This window comes from Stenella coeruleoalba (assembly GCF_951394435.1).
Source record: "Stenella coeruleoalba genome assembly, chromosome: 6".
Lineage (NCBI taxonomy): Eukaryota > Metazoa > Chordata > Mammalia > Artiodactyla > Delphinidae > Stenella > Stenella coeruleoalba.
This window is the reverse complement of record NC_137151.1, coordinates 71962187-71977521: the sequence shown is the minus strand read 5'-3', so window position 1 is coordinate 71977521 and position 15335 is coordinate 71962187. Positions and strand designations below refer to the sequence as shown.

Sequence of the window (15335 nt, the reverse complement as noted above, 5' to 3'; positions counted from 1 at the left end):
AAAAAAAGGTGGTGGAAAGGCTTTTGTGACTTAGAGAAAAGCTTCAATTGCAGAATGCTTTTCAAAAAAATGGAGTTTTATATTTTTAAGTGTTGTCTATACTATAAATGAAGACATAAATGAGTACTAATAGATTAAATGAGGAGCATTAATGAAAAAGTTATTATTCGCAGCCTGTCCTATATATTAGTGCCTCCTAAACATAAAGCTTTTCTAATATTCAAGACTTGGTTACCGGATGCAGTGGTGAAAATGTCATGAAGAAATTCATCGTTTCTGAGTCCCTGTTTGTAAAAGCTATACTTTTCTTAGACTACATTCTCTACTTGAGAGGAAGATCCAGGAACTGATAAAATAAGAAATTTCAAACCTTTTGCTAAATAAGTCTTACATAGACATTGTCTGAATTAGAGGAAGAGCTCAAGTTAATGGAACATGAATTGACATTTGAGTTAAAGAGTTCTGTAGAGTATCTTGACTATGGAGTGTGGGACATCTTGGCAACAAACAACAAAATGATGAAATCCATCATTTCACCTCTGGATTGCTCAAAAGAATATAAATGTAAATTTCAATATAAATATAACCTCAATATGACATGCTTTGCTCTAATGTTCTTCAGGGTTAAGCTTGGATTCCTGGATTTTATGACTTTTAAGAAATGTACCTGGATCCCTCAACACTGCTCTTGGATCACTGGAAGGGTCCCAGATCTCAGTCTCTGGGATAATCTTTAACAAAGCTGTGAAATGGGTAAATTTTCCGTTCTTGCCACTATAACCCACACCTTTCTCTGCTGTAGCCTCTGTTTTTGGAACAGGTAATATATAAGGCACTGGTTAAGTCCATACTGCTTGCATCCAGAAAGAGGTTTTGTTTGAATCATGGCTTTGTCACTTACTAGTTTTGTGCCCTTGGGAAATGCACTTAACCTCTCTGTACCTAATGAGGTATCTGTCTTATCTACCATGCTATCTGTGTTGCCTATCATGCCAGACTAAATGGAATAAAGCATGTTACACATGTAGCAAGACACCTGGTACACAGTGAGCATTCACTGTGGCCTATTTGCCTACCATCTCACCCCCATCCCACTTCCCAGTGGTCTCTGAGCAAACTTAGCTCCGAAGGGTTCCTGCTGCAGGTGTTCCCCAGGCCTTGATCAAGGGCTATTCTAGCTACTCTGCCCTTGACAGTTAAGTGGTTAGGATTGGGTCCATGTATCCTCCTTCCCATGGCATTTGCATTTAAAGGGAGCATTAGACAGGACTCATTTGATTGCAAGTGGCAGCAACCTAACTTGAATTAGCTAAGGAAAGGGGGCATTTATTGGCTTCTGTAATCAAGAAGTGCAGGGATGTAGCTAAGGACGATTGCCTCTCATCTCTATTTCTCTCTACCAATTGGTCTCATCTCCTCCCTCTGCCTATAGGCTTCCTCACTGCACAAAAGCCATGGTCACTGGCACCTACAGGCTCATATCCTCATTTCCAGAGAGGAAGGGGCTCTTATCTCTCAGCTCCAAACAGAAGTCCTGGGGAAGGACTCAGGAGGGTCCAGTTGGGCCCCCTGTTCACCCTTCAACCAGTTGTGATTGCCAGAGCTTAGCGAGGGCTCGATCCCTCTGAACTGGACTACATGGTGACAGCAGGGGCAAGAGAGGTGGACCTCCAGAAGAATGGATGGAGGTAGCACAGGCACGACTTTGGGGAGAAGTCTTGTAAGGTAAGCAGAGATGTTCTGTCTCTTTTCTTGAAGTGGAGGAATGAATTACTAATGACAATTTCAAATAGCAACTGCTGCTCTATAGAGAATGGAGATGCATGACGTGAAGACCTAGAGCCCTCCAAATACATGTCTTGTTGCAACAGGACTTTTTTATTTGGTCACCAAACTGTTACCTAAACGAGTAGAAAACCGAGATCTTACAGATAAAGCCGCCTGATTCCGTTTTGAAATGTGCCCACTTGCATGGCTGTTTGCTACATGTTTTAAAAGCATTGATGAGCTATCTGTGCCTGAGCAGGAGTCCCTGAATGACTGATGTAGTGCAGTGGTTCTCAAAGTGGGGCTCCAGGCCAGCATTGCCAGGGAACTCTCTAGCAATATAAATTCTTGGGTCCCACTCCAGACTTAATGGATCAGAAATTCTAGGGATGGAGCCCAGGAATCTGCATTTTAACAAGCCCTCCAGATGACTCTGATGTACCATGTCAAAGTTCGAGAAGCAACGGTGTAGAGTATGCCATGGTAGCTGGCCCAGATTCCCCCCTTCAGGACAGCAGTACTTCAGAACTCATTCCCTCAAACTCTGGGGGTTTGGCAGCTGCCAGCTCTTAGCTGAGTCCTTCTCCTGAAGAGAGTCACCTTCTCCAAGGTCAAACTTCCTTTCTGGGGTATCCTGTATTCCTGATTGGGCTATGGAGGTAAGGAGGGGACATCCAAAGTCTTGACCCCCTTTCCTTAACTTGGGACACCTTTGAAGGTCCATCCCAGTCCAGAGCTCCCCATGGAAACCACTGAGGACTTTGGCATGACTATGTCGCTGCTCAGCCCCTCCCTCCACCCGAGCCTGATGATCTTGCTGCTTCACAGCACAGCCCAATAAACTCCCTGCATGCAAATCACCATTTCCAAGTCTGTTTCCAGGACAACCAAACTAAGACACCTGGCTCCTCTAGGTAAGAGTTAGGACCACCCACAGCCACTCCCATAAGAGAGAGGGCGGCATAGCCACCATTCTGGAATAGCCCAAGGCAACAGGATGCCCTTTCGGTCCCTCTCAGATGAAAAGATCTGTACTTCTTCCAGTGCAGTTTCCAGGGGACCCTACTGGGAATATTCTGTTCAGGCCCCTTCTATGCCAACACTATGTGCTAATCCCTGTGCTGGTGGTGAGAAATTATAACCCATGACCATTCACTCCCCTCTTAGGTTAGAACCTCCCCTTCTTCTCCACCAGGGATCCAAAGCATCAAAAGCCTCTCTTGTATTTTTCCCCACTCACCATGTTTGCATCCTTATGTAAAAGGCAACTCATTTAGAGGAAAAAGGATCTGCTTTTAATGTCATGTCTGGACTGAAAATTATCTTCAGTGCTACCAGGATGGGTACCCTCCTGAAAACCTGGCCACCTAGTCTGCTTGGGCATAAGACCTGCCCTGGGCCGTGTAGCAGAACTTTCCTCACTCATCCTCTGAGATCGCAGGGACAGGAAGCAATCCAAATCCTCCACGTGCAAAGCTGTGGCATTCACAACTCCCCACCATCTGGCCTGACCCATATCTCCACCTTCATTCTCATCCACACACACTTTCACCCAGCAACACTCAGCCGCTCATCACTCCCTAATACCAGCAGGGCTTTTCATCTATGAGCCTTTGTCCAGCTTGACCGTACACGGCTTCTCTCGTCTCCTAAATGACAAGTTCCTTGAGGCCTGGGGTCATGTCTTGGACAACTTCATAGCCCCCATAGGCCTGGTACAAGTGCTTTCACATAATGCAGAGAGGATCCAAAATATTTGGTATATTGCTGTCACCATTACAGAGAAATACTAGCCTGTTGTTACTTCTGAGACATTTTTATAAACACAGTCCTGTCCTCCAAAAGAAACATGAGCATTAAAATAAATAAAAACAATATTCCTAACAATCTGTGCCCAGGGTGACCATGTGTAGTGCTTTGCCCCCTAGAACAGTCCTGATTTACTCCTGCTGTCTGCTTATAATTATTAATACTAGTGTCCCAGATTGGATGATAAATTTTATGGTCACCCTACTTATGCAACTCAAACCATTAGCTGAAGTGTGCTCTGCTTACCTGTTTTTAGGAAAATAGCACAATAAGAACTTTAAAAACAGCGTGTGCCTTGCACGTATTTTTACCTGCATGTTCTCACACACTTCTCTTCCTGTACACACATTTCAAATGAATTTTTACTCAGGGCCAGTGCACAGAGTTTTTCCACACCAGGGTTTTGAGGGACGCTCTCCAACAGATGGACACTGGTACAAGCCAGGTCAGAGCCTCCGTTTAGGGTCCAGGGACTGGTCTCCTTTTTGCCAATGACAGAATGTGGAGGCCATTTGAGGGTCCCTGGTTTCTCTCATTCAACTTAACCAAAGCTAATGATTTCTGCTGGAGGTCAGATATATCCCCCGTAAGGCTTTTCAGTAAGATGACTTAAGATTAGCATAGGAGGATTGAGGGGATTGTGACTGGTTTCTCTGCTCTCAAGATGCAAACAGCTTCTGCTAACAGAAAATGTCCCAACCTCACAGAAATGGTGAGTGGGACCTTAATGTATTCTTTTTATATTTGCTTCAGTTAATCATCAAGTAATTAGATAATAATAAATAACTCATAAATACATGTTTCATCTAATCCTCGCAATAGCCCTATTAGATGCTATTGCAATTACTGTTTTATGCATTTTCATATTTATAGCTAATATTAATAATAGCTCCCATTTGTTAGTGTTTACTATGTATCAGGCACTGCAGAAGCAATTTATAGATATTAGCCTGTTTCATCCTTGCCACACTAGCTGAATAGAGGTCTATTGTTTACTACCCTCCATGTCCCCTCAAATACAAAACAGGACCTTGTCTTGTTCACAGCTGTATCCGCTGTAAACACACCGAGAGTTGTGTTTGGCACAAAGCAGGTTCTCAGTAAATACTTTTTGAATGAATGAATAAATGAATGAGTGAATGAATGAATGAGTCAACAAACCTGTGAGGAAAGTGTTCTTATCTGCGTTTTGCAGATGAGAAAACCAAGGCTTGAAAAGGGCAAGGAATTTGCCAAGATCTCGTAGATCACAAATTAGGGACTGTGAGATCGCAACTTCTTAAACGTGACAATATATCCCCTCCCCCATTTTCCTGATCAGAAAGTTAAGTGACCTGCTCAGGACCAGCTAAGCACTAAATTATTAGAACTCAGACCCAGGAACTCTGACTCCAAACAGCACTACTTTCTCCTTGTCATGATGGTGGGTGGGGTCAACCCCATGGGCTGAGCACGTACAGCCATGCACACAGTGTTCTTTGCCGGGGAGAAGGGTGGGCAGTTGCCTCAAGTAAAATACAAATCCTTCTGGCGGGAGGAAGCTTGATCACAATCTCCTGACTTACCTCTGGGCATTAGTGTTCAGCCAACTGAGAATGAATTAGTGACCAGAATTTATTATCTAAGCTAGGGTAATGCCTGCAATTTAGACAAACTATAAAATTTCGGTGATTTAAGATAATAGCTTCTTATTTCTTAATCATGTGATATATAAGACAGGCGTCTTGGTGAGTGGACATCCTTAGTCCAGTGGAACTTCAGTGACCCAGACTCCTTCCATATTGTGGCTCTAGCATCCTAAAAGCTCAAGTCCTCTGATTTCAGTTGAAGAAAGCTTCTTAAACACTCTGGCCAAGAATAGACATGCCTACTGCAAACAGATCATTGGTAAGAACTAGTCCATGGCTCTGCCCAGGTGCAAGTGGGGCTGGGAAATGTAGACACCGGGCAGTCATTTCTCAGGGCACTGTGAAAGGGGGAGAACAAATATTTGGTGGTGGCTAGACATCACAGCCATTATGAGAAAAGGGGCCAGGGAAGAGATGGGAGACAGGATTCTGGGCTGCCATTTAGAGAAGGGTGGGAATTAAAAGGAAGCAGTGGGAAGAGGGCAGCAAATGCCAACTCTGCCAGCCTTAGAGTCTTTTGTAGGCTTTTCCTCTTCGGTAGTGATGGAGGTGAAGCAAACTTGTCTTTGCTGCCAGTTTGATGCACACTTGGAGAAGAGCTTGCAACCTCTCATCTTAATTATTATCAAACCTCCACACTCAAAAGTACTACCCAACAGATTTGCAGTTTCCATGCATGCCCACCCTTGCCTTCTCCATTTGAGTTGTAAATTATGAATCATGCAAAAATTGGACAATATCATAAAAGCCACAAGATGTATTGAGTGCTGTAGCTTTCAGTTATCTTAGTTCATTAAACAGAAAAATAGGTGCACTTTTTTTCTTTATAGGAAAACGTTATCAAGTAATGTCACGTAATATTTCAAAATAGAATTTGTCTTTATCAACCAAGTAGTGAATAATAAGGAAACACTGAATGTACTTTTTTTTTTTTTTTTTCGGTATGCGGGCCTCTCACTGTTGTGGCTTCTCCCGTTGCGGAGCACAGGCTCCGAACGCGCAGGCTCAGCAGCCATGGCTCATGGGCCCAGCCGCTCCGTGGCATGTGGGATCTTCCCGGACCGGGGAACGAACCCGTGTCCCCTGCATCGGCAGGTGGACTCTCAACCACTGCGCCACCAGGGAAGTCCTGAATGTTCTTTTTAAGAAATGATTTGAAATTAATTTCAATCCCTTCTGATGGTTCAGGAAAAGAGAAATGTAGGCTTTGGTAGGTTTCTTAATTGTAGATTGCTATAGTAATTTTAAAACAACAAATAATAATAAAGTAATGATTTTATCATGCTGCCAGTGGGCTTGACAGCAAACAGTATATTTTGAAAAAATAAATTTGCCACAGCAATATATGCCAATGACTAGACTCTCGACATCACTTTCAGATTAGAAAGCTTCATAGGATCATATTCATGTATTTTAGAAAGTTATTTACTCTGATAGAGATAAAAATATTAAAAGTATAATTATTCACGGTCTTTATCATCTCCTGGCTTCCAAGGAGGATCCTCTTGTACCAGGAGTAATGGATATGGTGGGATGATAGGTAGAGATGCAGACCTGGAGAAACTGAGAGGCTTACTGGCTCTGCATATGTGTGAACATGAAGCTTTCCGCAGAAAACCAAAAGAGCAGAGAGTGGGGAGAAGGTGAGAGGTTCTTAGCCAGTTAGGGAAGACCTGAGAACTTTTCAGAAGCTGAACTGAGCTGCTACTAAGAGGAAGGGACTGTGGGCAGATAATTCATGTCAAGAGGAATATTCAGAAGTCTCACTTGGTGCTATCATAACCATGGTTGCTGGAGAGGACCCCTCCTGAACTCCACCTACAGGAGGCCTTAGCTTTGGAGAACGGAGCCTAGCAGATTGAGATAGTGATAGTAACAGCTGATGCTTACATAAACACACTTCCTATTTGCCAAATAACAAGCTCAGCTCATGAACTACATTAACTCTTTTGCCGGCCTCTCACTGCCGTGGCCTCTCCCGTTGCGGAGCACAGCCTCCGGACGCGCAGGCTCAGCGGCCATGGCTCACTGGCCCAGCTGCTCCACGGCATGTGGGATCTTCCCTGACCGGGGCACGAACCCGTGTCCCCTGCGCTGGCAGGCGGACTCTCAACCACTGCGCCACCAGGGAAGCCCTACATTAACTCTTTTAATCCTTACAACTTTATGAGGTAACACTATTATTAATCCTCTTTAACAGATGAGAAAACTGAGGCACAGAAAGGATACACCAGCTAGTAAGCAGTATAGTTGGGACTCAGGCCGAGGCCGTCCAGCTCCAGGGTCTGTGGGCTGGACGGCTATACTCTATCACCTCTCAGGCACTTGAAAAGTCAATCTAGTCAACACATAAGCCTTATGTCATAGGCACAAAGATCTCAACTAAACTGAGTCAAGCTGCACCCTTTCACACACACTACTCCATGTGTGAACACCCCTGTAAGAGAACGGCATATAATTGTAAGTGCCAAAATGCCAAGCTGTTCACATGCTCACGATATTGAGTTCATTATTTGCTAAATTTTAAGAAATAAGATTAAGGTTGGGGGGGGGTTTCCTCATGGTCCAGTGGTTAGGACTCTGTGCTTTCACTGCCAAGGGCCCGGGTTCAATCCCTGGTCAGGGAGCTAAGATCCCACAAGCCACACAGCGTGGCCAAAAAAAAACAGAAACAAAGAAAAAAAATTAAGAAAATGAAGGTACAAGGAATCACTCTTTTTCCAGATCTTACTTGTCTCTGGCCTATTTTCTATGATTACATGCATTTGATAATAACTAAGTAATATTGCAAAAGATCTCTGCAGCATTTAGACAGGCTCTTCACTTTAAGGGCTTCATTTTGACTGGCAATGAAATGAATTCATAGGAAACCACAGACGCTCATTTGTCCAGTTCTTGGTCTCTGCAGGTCTTTTTTTTTTTAAAGTTAACTTTATCCCCCAGCCCTGCTGGGTCTACATCGAGACAAATATCAGGGAGAAGGGTACATTCCATAGATGGTCTGGGATACTTATTGAAGTTAAGACCACAGACTCCTGTACCCAATCTGGAATTTGATCATTCTTAAGTTGATTCTAGAGCAAAGTCATTCTCCCAGAGTTCATAATGAAATAAGATAAAGAACGTAGAACCAAAATGATAAATGGGTATCTGGGGAGCCAAATGAAGGGGTGAATTACTCCAATCAAAAGAGATTGGGGGCTTCCCTGCTGGCGCAGTGGTTGAGAGTCTGCCTGCTAATGCAGGGGACACGGATTCGAGCCCTGGTCTGAGAGGATCCCACATGCCGCGGAGCAACTAGGCCCGTGAGCCACAACTACTGAGCCTGCGCGTCTGGAGCCTGTGCTCCGCAACAAGAGAGGCCGCGATAGTGAGAGGCCCATGCACCGCGATGAAGAGCGGCCCCCGCTTGCCACAACTAGAGAAAGCCCTCGCACAGAAATGAAGACCCAACACAGCAAAAATAAATAAATTAATTAATAAACTCCTACCCCCAACATCTTCAAAAAAAAAAGAGAGATTGGGGTGCTCTGGGAAATACTAATTTAACTGATGATGAGCTCTGGATAAATTGGAGGATAAATTGACATTAGAATCAAAGTAATCCTTTGCTCTCTTCCAGGTTGAGTCCGTGACTATAAAATGGCCTGCATGTCTTAGATTTATTTTTTTCATATCATGTATCATCACCAAGAAGTAAACTGCAGTTTATTCACTAGATAAACTCCATGAGTGGTCATGACCTCCAGGATGTGTCTTTCATGGATTTAGATAGGGACGAGGACTCTACCCTTGCCTTCTTCCAAAAGTAAGAAGAGGACAGAATTCTACCTTTCACAGTTCGAGAGACAGTGATGCTTTGTTCTGCAGAACTAAGTTGGAAAATTAGGTTTCATCAAGGGGTATCCATTAGGCTATCTTCTTTGGGTTGACAGTAAATGTTGTGGACCCAGTCACACTGGCAGTGAGTTTACCGATGAGATGTCAGCTTAAGGACTGATCTTTAGTCCTGAGGGCAAAGAGGCTTAGATGACCAGTAGCAGCAAATAGCTGCAATTTGGTCCATCTGCTCCAGAGTCAGGGCTGCTGCTTCTACCTAATGATAAATTGCATGGATCATGTAGGTTACAGAACTCCTATCACTTTCAAAGAAAAGACATTATGTTTTGACATTGCCAATTTCTAGAAGTGTCACAAAGTGCTACGAGGAATGGCTCATTTAATTTCAGTTTATAAGTTAAACAAAACAGAAAACCAAGATCATAAATCTAAAATGTTCCAAATATTTAAACTTGGAATATGTCAACTTCATAGAATTGGGGACAAAATTTATGCTACCAAAACTTCACACCAAGACCACCTTCAGAATAAAAGGTTAAGAAGCTCAGAGTTAGAAAGTTTGTCCTGCTTGCAAATGAGGAAGAAAGAATTCTCTCTCCCTCTCTCTCTCTCTCTCTCCCTATGGTAGGAGTACAATTATAGGAGGTAATTTTTCATTATTTTAGCTTATTTTGTCCTACTGAGGCTTTAAACTTCACTTTCAGCTCTTCATTTGCCATTAATGTCTTCTTTTCAAAAAGCCAGAAATAAATTTAACCTTTTGAGACTAGCAAGCTCCTCAGGCCTTTTGGATGGTAAGCCAGGAGGAGCCCCCAGAAACAGTGCTCTGGGCATCTTCGACTATTTTTACGAGGTGGGTCGCACATCTGTGCAACCATATGCAGCCAGGGGTCTCACCTCTGGGCTCCCCTCACGGCAGCCTCGTGGAGCTTCATTTGTCTTAGGAGGGGAAGTGGTGGCGTGGAGCCTGCCCAATTCTGGACCTGCGATTCCAAGGTGGAGAGAGTCCAAGGTTGTTGCTCAGTCCATTAAGCAATCCTTTTTAGCTGAAGGGGTTCATCTATCAATCTCATTTTCAGCCAGTAATCTGCTTATTTAGAGGTTTAATTACATTTTCAGGTCACCTGAGCACTTCTCCTAGATCTTTAATAAAATGATTCCTTATTTTATTTATCCCACGGTTTATTTTACATGGGCTGTCCAGTGCTGGGATGGAATGGGGGGGGGCAATTACTTATAAAAAGATAAGTGAGATTTCCACCTTCAGAGTGTCCAGAGTTAACGCAGGAATTATTTGGGTGTCGGGGCACCACGATGATCGCAGATTGATCTAAAACTGCATGTAGCAGCCACCATTCCTGAAACAGAAAGTCAAATACTGATTTCCCAGGGCTTTTATGACCCATTTAACAACAGGCATTTTGGATTGGTTATTTCTTAGGGCTGGAGAGAATTTTCCAGCCATCCTCCTTTTGAGTATCCTCTTAATTATCTTCTCTGAGAGATGGGTAAAAATTGATGCTCAGCCCTAGCCCTGAATACACACACACACACACACACACACACACAAACACACACACATGCCATAAAGGAGGCTGACACAGCTTGTGGTATCTAACATTAAGTTAGCTTGGATTAAGGGTATTTCGATATTTTCTTACAAAAACTACCAAATTGGGTGAGAGGGAGGTCCCATTGGGTATGTCTGCTAAAAAATTCTCCCTAATTGACATCAAGCCAGTTAATTTCTTTGTAATAAAGTGTTGAGTGATTCCAGGGCCAGCCAGACCAGCCAAGGCAGGTCCATACAGAGACCTCTACCCTGTTTGGCTCTCAGAATGGAACATCTAATGTTTTGCCAAATTTTCAAAAATGCTGGGGGAGTAGGAACAGCGTTTTTAATATTTTTCTCTTTGGGCTACTAATTATGTAGCAAAGGGTATAAAGAGGGCTTTACAAATCATTATTTCCATTACTAAGGTGTTAGAACCAGTTCCACCGAGAGCTCTCCTCCTATTTGCGCAGCTGCTATTCTCATGGGAGGCGGCCGCTGTGATGCCGCTGGAAGCGGGGCTTCTGTTCTGTTTCCCCAGCACTTGGAAGAAAAACAAAACAGGCCTAATAAAAAACACACACGGGAAATGCTTTATTATTTCATCATCCTCACCTACTGCGCTCTGGCACTGCTCTGTGATTAGGAAGGACTTCTCCCTCTTGGAGGCTCCCTCTGCGAGGGGAGGCCGAGCAGGGTGGTGGGAGCCTGACACTCTGTCATTTCCTGTCAGATCGTTTTGGAGGAATTTGCTCTTATTTCCTCCTGGCCACATCCCCATGACTCCACCCCTCCCTCCCCAGCTCAGCGTTGGCCACACGCCCCACATTCAAGTTGTATTACTTGCTCAGTGTTTTGAGGGGGTCGGAGGGGGCTGGAAACTCTGGACACCAAACACAAGCTGTTGTAACCTCCAAAAGCTGAGAAATGGGTCAAAACCACTGAGTGGATCCTAACCTCCCAAGAGGGTCGAGGTACCCCCTTTGCTGAACAACCAGTGGGCTCTGGGTGGAGGGGTGTCAGGGTGCTGAAGTGAGTCCGAATATTAATTCAAACTGTAATCTTCCCACGTGCATTTTCTTGACTTTCCACCAGAAAGGGGTCAGAAAGCAGACATTCCCCAAATCTCATTGGACCATTAGTAAGTGAATAACTCCTTTCATAAAAAAAAAAGTCTCCATTTCTTTATTCCACACAGAGTGCAACCTGGATATAATAGACAATGTATTTATTCACAGGGAACTCAGCACCCTACCCCCATCAAATAATCCAGGCATGGTCAAGCAGGTGTGGCTACCCAGGAAACTGGAATGCTTTAGCTCAGACCTCGATGGGGCCACTAATGCCTGTCTGTAGTAAAGCATCAGTAACAGCTCTTTCCTATGGCAACTTGGAAAAGGTATCATGTCTTCTGCACAGAAGATGCTTAATAATTATTTGGTAGATTTTCAATAAATATCTGATGAATTGAGTTGGGACTATATATCAGAGGCTATATGCCCAGTTTTATGTCACTGAAAACCACAAGGTACCTTCAGGCTGTGCCCCCATATATTGCCACTCTCTTGGGGGCCAACACCACATACTAACATCACTAAGTAGTAAGAGACTTATGGGCAACTCTTCCTCGATGCAATTTCCGCCAGACTGGCTTATATAATGGGTAGCTGTTTTCCAATATCTGTCAAACTAGTTAGTGACGTGAGTAATACAGTACTGTACTTAAATATTTAATTCAGTGCATGGTATCTTCTCAATGAATATCTGTTAAATAGATCAATGAATAAGTGTGATGTTGGTATAAGTACCAAATGAGTTGGGGGGGGTTGCTTTATGGTGAGAATTGGTCTGTGTGGGTAGATCTGCCTAAATGTATGGTAGTTCTGCCTAAATTTAATTCCCAATGAAAATGTAGAAATGAATCATGAAAAGTAACTTGTCAAATGGAAAATTTTAGAGATGAGAACAAACTGATCCTTCAAAGCAGAAGTGGGTCAATATGCCTGCCACCAATAGATGACAGGAAAAGTTCTGTCTGGCGTGTCTGTACTTTGTTTTGAGGCATTTGGTAATCATTAATGGAACATTATTAATCCCTTACAGTTGAGAACCACAAAAGCACTGAGAATCTTAAAGATACTAAGTGTATGATTACGACAGAAACAATCAACTTTTTTTAAAGCCAAAGGGCTAACACAATGTGAAAGTGCTGAGAAAAAACAAACATTGCTCATAGATAGGGAATGAAACTTTGACAGGAAGGGTAATTCAGAAGGACAAAGTAGTTTTCCAACTTGTGGAGAGATATGTGCCTAGGTGGTAGATGGGTGTTGCCAAGAGATGGATGAAACAGGAGACATGTTTGTCTGGTCTATTATAGTGATTTTCAACCCTCACTGCATATTTGAATCACCCAAAGAGCTTTTATAAAATACAGAGTCCAGGGCCACATCCAGATCAATTAAATCAGAAGCTCTAGTGGTACAGGCATCAGGAATTTTTAAAGCTCCCACATCATCCCAATGTGTAGTCCAGGCGGGCCATAGCAAAGGGGCTCAGGTTTTAACATCAGAATCACCTGAAGGGCTTATAAAGTGATGGTTTGCTGGGCCCAATCCCCCCGGGGTTCCTGGTTCACCAGGTGTGGGGCGAAGGCTAAGAATGTGTGGTTCTAACAAGTTTCCAGTTGATGCTGATGCTGCTGTTTAGGAGCCACACTTTGAGAACCACTAGCCTAGAGGCTCAACCTCAACATTTAGATGCTATTAACCTGATATTAATTCAGGAGAAACCTAATGGTTCGTTCCTGACTTTTTGGTGATAATGCACCAGAGAAAATGTTTTTTACCATCTGTGGTTGGTTCTTTAGTTTCAAGGGTCATGTGACTCTACACATGATGAAACTAAGTGCTGGGACAGAGGGTGAGATGCTGCAGTTGCTAAGTTGTTTCCTATACAGTTGGGTAGATCGTCAAGAAGTATGACCACCTCAGTACAGATGGAATTGGTCTGTTTTAGAAGAAGACACCAGATAAAAACATATATCATGTTCATTGCAGCAGTATTCACAATAGCCAGGACATGGAATAAACCTAAGTGTCCATCGACAGATGAACGGATTAAGATGATGTGGCACTTATAGACAATGGAATATTACTCAGCCATAAAAAGAAATGAAATTGAGTTATTTGTAGTGAGGTGGATGGACCTAGAGTTTGACATACAGAGTGAAGTAAGTCAGAAAAAGAAAAATAAATACTGTATACTAACACATATATATGGAATCTAAAAAAAAAAAAGTGGTTCTGAAGAACCTAGGGGCAGGACAGGAATAAAAACGCAGATGTAGGGAATGGACCTGAGGACCTGGGGAGGGGGAAGGGTAAGCTGGGACGAAGTGAGAGCGTGGCATGGACATATATACACTGCCAAATGTAAAATAGCTAGTGGGAAGCAGCTACATAGCACAGGGAGATCAGCTCCGTGCTTTGTGACCACCTAGAGGGGTGGGATAGGGAGGGTGGGAGGGAGATGCAAGAGGGAGGGGATATGGGAATATATGTATATGTATAGCTGATTCACTTTGTTATACAGCAGAAACTAACACACAATTGTAAAGCAATTATACTCCAATAAAGGTGTTAAAAAAAAAAACATATATCAGCATGGAGAAGAGAATGGCTGGGTTTAAACCATGTCAGAAGTTCATCTTGGGACTGCAAGTTCATACCCTTCCTTCACTGGGTATTACCAACAAATGAACTTACAAGCACACATTTGGAACTTCTATGTTAACCAATGTAATTTTGCCGTATTTGTAACACTAAAATTGTCATACGTAGTATGGAATGAACACCGTTCAAAGTTACTTGAAAGAAAATAAAACTTTAAGAATTTGGCTTGGAAGAGTCAGGAAGTAAAAAAAAGACTGCCTTAATTACCATACCAATTACTATTAATTCCTAGCCAATAATTGTTCCAAGGAAGAGCCCAGGTTTCACTTCCCTCATCATCTCTCTATGGCCACATGCCCATCTTCTCACTGCATCAGTCACAGACACAGCTCATGGAACCATCACAGGCTGACAAGAGTAACCATCTGCAGTGCTCCAGTGGGTGTGGCCACAATTCCTTCTTCCCTAACCCTTTCCATTCACTTCTAGTCATCTTTGAGTTCTCCAACAGAGTTACATAGGCTATCATTTCTAAAGCTCTCCATTAAGAAATGCAATCATGTTTTCAAGTCTTCTCTTTTAAAAGACACTTTTTTTAAGGACTAGTGAAAATAGTGTAGTAGCCAGCCAGACTGAAGGGAACTTGTAAGCCCATTCATGACTTACTGAGGTTTTGGGGTGTCCATGGGCAACTCTCTTGTGGCATTACATCCAATGCAGCTCTATCTATTCTTCCAATCTTTCCATTAAAATTGGATCATGTGATACGTATGTTTTTTATTTTCAATGATAAATGGTGGGCATACAGAATTTAACTTGTTCTTCAAGAACCTGTGATACGTACAATCTTTGGATTCATCCTGTATTTTGAATGCGAGTTGGCTTTCATGTGGAAACCTGTCAAGTAAGCCATAAAGCATTAAAACTCCAATTGAAGATAAAATGATGGGGTTGTGGCTGCTTGATGGAGGGAAGATTGGACCATATGTGTGAGTGAGGAACACAAAGGAAAAATATGCATTTTTATGGTTAAAAATTATAGCATATTTTCAGGATATGTACTCA

The 15335-nt window shown here is 42.9% G+C and overlaps 1 long non-coding RNA gene across 4 annotated transcripts in view; it reads left to right on the top strand.

Annotated features, from left to right (window-relative positions):
* Positions 1 to 15335, top strand: part of LOC307187464 — a 172775-nt gene that overhangs the window by 140535 nt on the left and 16905 nt on the right. For 3 of the 4 annotated variants that reach the window (XR_013828610.1, XR_013828611.1, XR_013828612.1), the window contains exons 8-9: positions 623 to 753; positions 1433 to 1928. This is a non-coding gene — a long non-coding RNA (uncharacterized lncRNA). Of the gene's footprint in view, positions 1 to 622; positions 754 to 1432; positions 1929 to 15335 lie in introns of those variants that run through there. The other variant, XR_013828609.1, reaches the window with a different exon arrangement.